Below are 6,377 nucleotides of genomic sequence, written 5' to 3'. Positions count from 1 at the left end.
GCAACATCAACTCGTTCTCCCAACCTTCTTCCTCCGAAAAATCTCCCATCAACCCCCATTGTCGACCGAGCATTGTTGCGCACCGACACGACTGCTAAATCCATCGCCGACACCCGAGAGATAATGCTTCGCGACCACCGCCGTTGCGGGTTGGAACCCACAACAACACGTTTGCCTTTTTTAGAAAAGGAGGATGACCCCGGCCTTTGCATCTGGAAGATGCATGCAGCCATTTTTTTGATTATTCACAAAGACCTTACAAAGAGATACATCAATAAGTCTGAAGCCACCATCTTCGCAACATCTGTCGCTACTCCGATCTAACCGATGAAGGGGGTGCCGACAGTCTGGGCCAAATACTAAACAGACCTCGCATCATTTCCTAACATCTAAAACTCAAGGCCCCAACTAAGCCACCTACTGTGGGGCACTCACATGTTCCACGCCCTCTTAGAGGCTGCCGCCGCCATCTTCCACCGATCCATCTTCAGAGCATGTACCGGCACATCAATTGTCAAGCCTGCAGCCGACACCACCATGACTTCAGACAACGCCACCTCCCTACGCACGTCCATCATCATACATCTGTTGCCGAGACCCTGTTGCGCCACGCCGCCGAGACTCCACATCGCCGACGCGAACAAGAAACGCCGCTCCACCAGTAAAATAGTAAAACCGTCCATTGGTCCCTCAATCCAATGCACACCTCCAAGAATGGCGCCCCCAAGGAGGGAACGACAGGAGAGCGCCGCCATCATCCGATCAATTGATCAAGGGTTTCCCCCGGAGGTATCAGGAGGAGCTAGGAGCTTCACCTCGATGATGCCTTCAAGAAGGAAACAATGAAAAAGCGTCGCCATCACCGGCTCCGGCTACTGGCCGGAGACTAGGTTTTCACCCGGATCTGTCCCAAGTAATCCGGCCGACAATCCGTGCACCATCTCGACCGCCTTCAAAGCCTCGGATCTAGCCGCCTAGATTTGGCGATCATCCGCAACAACACTTCCAGCATGGGAGCCCTTGGCACACCGGCCACTGCCTGTGGGTGCCACCACTGGAGCCTGGGAGGAGGGCTGCCACCCCACCTCTCCAAACCGTCAGAGCAGTCAAGAGGGATCCCGCACGCTCGTCATCATCTCTGATCCAAACCAATCCGAAGACCAAGCCACTAGATCGCCAGTGCAGATTCGCCTTGGACAAGGACATCATCACGTTATGCCGCCGCGGGCAGCCCGAGCTTCACCTGCCGCCACCTTCCAGGGCCGTCGCCCGGGATCCAGGCCGAATGTCGCCGCCGCCACCGGCCACGTTCCGCCGCCGCCAGAACTCTCGATGCTAGGGAATGATTGCGAGGCAAGGAGACACTATTGCAACAAGTACGACATGATGATGATCGACAGTCGGGACTCGCCTTGAGAATCTAGTATGTTGTGGTTGACGCCGAAGATGGCAACATGGATGATGCACCACGGGTCTCACCGGAGGTGCTTTGGGGCTTGTGTTTCAAAGGTACTCGCCATAGGTGCTTGCAACAAGGGTCATGCCGCAAGGAAGTAATCGCTGCTGGGGACTCATCAGATGTGCATTTTGCAACATGGGTTGTGTTGCAACAGGGTTTGCAACATGAGTCGCGTTGCAACAAGGTTTGAAACAAGGATCATGTTGCAACTAGGGATGTGCAGAGCGGGACGATGACACGGTGGGAAGCGCACTGGACGGCTCGCGACCTAGCTGATCTTTGCCCCAGTCCGATGCGTAGCGTGAGCAAATTAAAATCGATGCAAGTCAATTGTATTTTTTTGTTATTTGCAAAGGATGTTTGAATCTGAAAGGTTCATGTGCACACATTTAATGTGCTATAGTGGAGCAGATATATGGCCTAAAAGTTGGAAATAATACTAATAATAAATGCCAAAGTATTCCCATGAGGCTGGTCATTTCAGTGAGTAATTTAGACGAGTAGCGTGTATATGTTACTGATCTAAATTACTCCTTTGTAGAATCGCTTTTCATTGAGAAGTGCTATGTAACATACTCCCACCCACCCTTCCGGTTCAGAGGACATAATTTAAAAGTCTTACCAACCAAGATAGATGGTGAATGATATAATTTTTCTAGTTTGCAAAAGTACTCAATTATTGTGCTCGTTTTTCTGAAATAATTATGTTTACCTGCATTAATTGTAATGCATACATGTGTGACGAATAAATGACCAAAAACATTTACATGCATTTGTGATTTTTCTCTTAATCCTTACATGGATCATTTAATGCACATTAAAATCTGAACATGTGATGGGAGCAATAAAAATGAGACTGATAAAACGAAAGTAATTTTTTTGAGGTAAACCCTATAAATGAAAGGAAGGGAGTATTATGTTGCTCTATTTCTCCCTCTCCTCTTTAGTTACTTTGGACATCAACTGTTTTTTCTATATGGCAGACATGTTACTAACTATTATACTCCCCCTGTGAGTAGTCTCAGTTGGCCGATCCTTCAATCAAATGGCAGCATCGCCAGCATGCCACGCAACTTGGCTGGCCCTGTGTACCACTATATCTTCCCCAACTTATGTTGGTCGGAACGGTTCGCATCCATTTGTTTTTTCCTCAGCCTCCTCTCTTCTATCTTTCTCTATCGCCCAAACTGCCGCCATGGCCTGTGCCTCCCCGAGTGCCCCTCCTCTTTTCTCTTTCTCTCATGTACCTAGCTCATGGGCCTCTCCTTCCGGTAAGACCCCATGGAATGCACATGTCCCATGCTCGGGGGCTACCGTTTGACCCTGACCACCACTGCCACACTATCGATCAAAGGAGGGTGGCTACCACCAGCAGCAGGGGTGGTTACAAGAACAACACCACCGTCTGTTTCCGGTCACGACGTTGCTGCGAGCGGAGTAGCGCATCGGATGACGATGATGTGAGGTTTTGCCGTGTTGCCGCGGGACGCTGTCGAGCGTGGCCTTTTTCATCATTCGAGCAGTTGTGGGAGGCGCCAATGATGCGAGCTCGCTGGAGATGTTTATGTGGGTACCGGTATTGCCTGGTGGCGACAACTGGGCGCAATGTGGGTCATGTTGTGAGCACAACATAGATTATGTTGCAAAGCACTCATCGTGCAAATCTCTTAGCGCAACATGGCCCATAGTGCAACCTCTGAGTGCAACATGATCCATGTTCAAACCTCATGGATCGGATGGTTAGTGCATGTTGGATCCGATGGCTCGCGACCTGGCTGATCCTTTTAAAGATCAGCGCTAGAGAATACATGAACCGTACATGTGACAAACGGTCTGGTTTGGCATGACTAAGAAAAGCAAGCGAGGCCTTCGGAGTTGAGCGAGGGTATCCCAAGTTTGATAGACTAAAAGTAGAAATACCTCTTATGATCATGAGACATTTCCATTTAGCTGGAACCAATGAAGAAATTTCTCCATACACAAGAGTGGTGCTGAGGGCATTTACTACTTCTTTAGGGATTGAATCATCGAAAGCCACAGAAAAAAGGCAAACGAATCTGCACAAAGGGAAGAAAAATGAACGAAGAAACACTCAACGCAAGCTGCTTCTTTGTCCTCCACCCTCAACGTGATGGCGGCAATTGGAGGATTGAGCTCAGAGCTGCTTGAAGCCGAAGCGCATGAGGAAGAAGCAGAGCCTCCCAACCAACACCACAGACTCCACCACCCACATCAGGTGGTACACCACCTGCTCGCATAGCACGGCCAGCACGTTCACGCGCGGCCGCCACCGCACGCGCGGCTTCCTCGGCATCTTACGCTTCCGTATCCACTCGCCCACCTTCGCGCGCGCCATCAAATCTTATCAATCCAAGTTGATCGAGTCAGATGCTTCTTCTTCTTTGTTGCTTGTTTGCTACAGCTCTGTACGTCTGACTCCTCCTCCTTCTGGCCGAGCTTTATAGGTTGGCACCTAAATGAAAAAGATTCGAAGTCAGACGTACGCCTAGTCAATGAACGAATGCCTCTGCTGAACCCCACGGCTGCGGGGTTTCCTGGGAACATTCCAATCTGAAGCGAAAGCTCAAAATGCTGACGTTGTGATGTATGGCTTGAAAAGTGGATCGGAGCAGTTTGCATTAACTAATTATTAAGATGTATCGTTAGTTAGTTAGGAGTAGTTAGTTAAGCTCATCATCGTTGTTTGATAGTGGAGTATGCCGCCGTGGTGCTCAAGCCAAATTTATTCGTTGATCGCTTCATCGTCTCTCATGTCTGCAAAACATTGTTTGACTCTGATGACAGGAGCGATGACGCTAACATGCAGGTGGTGGCTAACTGTATAATTGTTTTTGTTTGTTCTACAATAATGCAATGCTACGAGTTTTATATTTCAAAAAAGGACACTCTATTGAATCACTACTGGGAAATCCGTAGCAAATCACTTTGCTTAGTACAACTCTAGGAAAAGACCGGGACTCCGCGATTGTCACCCTTTACCAAAGCTCTCAAAAAACTCGGCAAACAAAAATACTCGGCTTACACACCTGTTACCGAGAGCTCACGGGCGGCCCTGAAGAAAGAAGACGCCACGTGCACTTGCCGCCCGCGATTGATGGCTCCGTGACCGTTCCGTTTTGCCGAATGTCCCGTGCCGAACGTTCGGCATATACTTTTTATAACAAAAATATAAAAATACATGAATCATTTACCGAGTTTTTTTTTACAAGGCTCTCGACAAAGGCCTTATGATGATCCGAGGTATTGTCACATGGCTTGTTTTGCCGAGAGGGATGATATGATCCTCTTGAAGAATAGCTATTGCCAAGAGCGATGATATGATCCCAGAATATAGCTATGTTAGTTTATTTTACTTTACGGAAATTTGCCAAGTGTCCTACACCTAGAGCTCGGGAAATGACCAGAATATATGAGCTACTCCCTCCGTCCAGAAATACTTGTCAAAGGAATGAATGTATCTAGACATATTATAGTTCTAGATACATCAATTTTTATCCATTTCCGCGACAAGTAATTCCGGACGGAGGGAGTAGATGATGCCATGTGGCCATGTTTCCTGAGTGCTACACTCGGCAATGATCAATGGATATAGTAGATGCTGCTCCGTGTCCTCTATGCCGAGTGCGGCACACGCCAAAGGTGCGGTCACCATTTTGTTAGAAAAGGTTTTGCAGCCAGTCCTGCAATAACACATATTGTAAACAGATGCACATATCACCATTCATATAGCATTTCACAAATATTCACATCATATGGCAATTGACACATAAGTATCATCAAACATATATCACAAGTTCATATTCTCAAAGACATATATCACAAGTTCATTGGCACATACACATTACAAAGTACAATTTCTCACATACCATTAGAAATTCAGACACATTAATCACAAGTTCAGGGTTATCCAGAATGACATATAAAAAATACTTTGAATACCAATACAAAGGAATTACTATCCTACATTCTTTTGTAATTTCTATGATTAGAGGAATTTTGTAACAATTCTACATGATAGATTACTTTAACAAATTTTACTTTAGAGCCCTTAGAGCATGTGTACAACAGAACCCCTTAAACCCTTGATAAACATATGGGCGGATTACCCGGTCACAAAATGGCCGCCCAACTACTCCCCCATGCCAAGCCCAAATGTCCGGGTTGTCTGACCCAAACCTAGCCCATATGTGGTAGATATGGGCTGTCTGGACATGCCTGGACGCGGCCGCCAAGTCAGACCGGCCGAGGCCAGCCCCATCCGACTCCACTCCGCACCACCCGAGACGAAACCCTAGACCAGCGTTAACCGCTCCGCTCACAATCCAGTCTGCTTTGATCCCCAATGTTCCTCTCACCACGCCATGATGGTCCGCTCTGGCAACGGATCCGACAACGAGTTTGACACCATCGACTGGACGTGCTTCTCTAGGAGGAATCCAGCCTTACCTAGGAGGTGAGGAGCTCGCCGTTCGAATTGATTTCCACCAGTCACGGATGGATAGGGGCTGGAGCTTGTGTTCCGCGCCTCCCCGGTGGTCCGGCGGCTTAGCCCAGGCTCTTCACGCCTATTGCAGTCCCTGCCAACACGCCGCATTCCACGCACCTCACCTCCGGACCGGCCCTTGCTCCGACCGACTGCACTGGGAGCTCGTGCCTGCACCGCCAAGCCGCGATGGTGGCTCTCGAATGTGAGCAAAGGGCAGCTCGCCGTGCGACGCAACATGACGCGTGGATGGCGCACGACGGAGGCCAGATCTAGCCAGTTCGGCTGGAGGTCCGGGCAGTCCATGCGTGTCACACTGCCCTTTGTCTCAGAGGAAAGCCTCCTCCGGCGATGCCATCCGCCATCCTTGACTATGGCGGACACAGATGCCCGCCGCCGCTGCAAAAATGGTAA

Source organism: Triticum dicoccoides, chromosome 6B (genome assembly GCF_002162155.2).
Source record: "Triticum dicoccoides isolate Atlit2015 ecotype Zavitan chromosome 6B, WEW_v2.0, whole genome shotgun sequence".
In the NCBI taxonomy this organism is placed as follows: Eukaryota; Viridiplantae; Streptophyta; class Magnoliopsida; order Poales; family Poaceae; genus Triticum; species Triticum dicoccoides.
The sequence above is the reverse complement of the archived record's forward strand: the minus strand, read 5'-3'. Positions refer to the sequence as shown.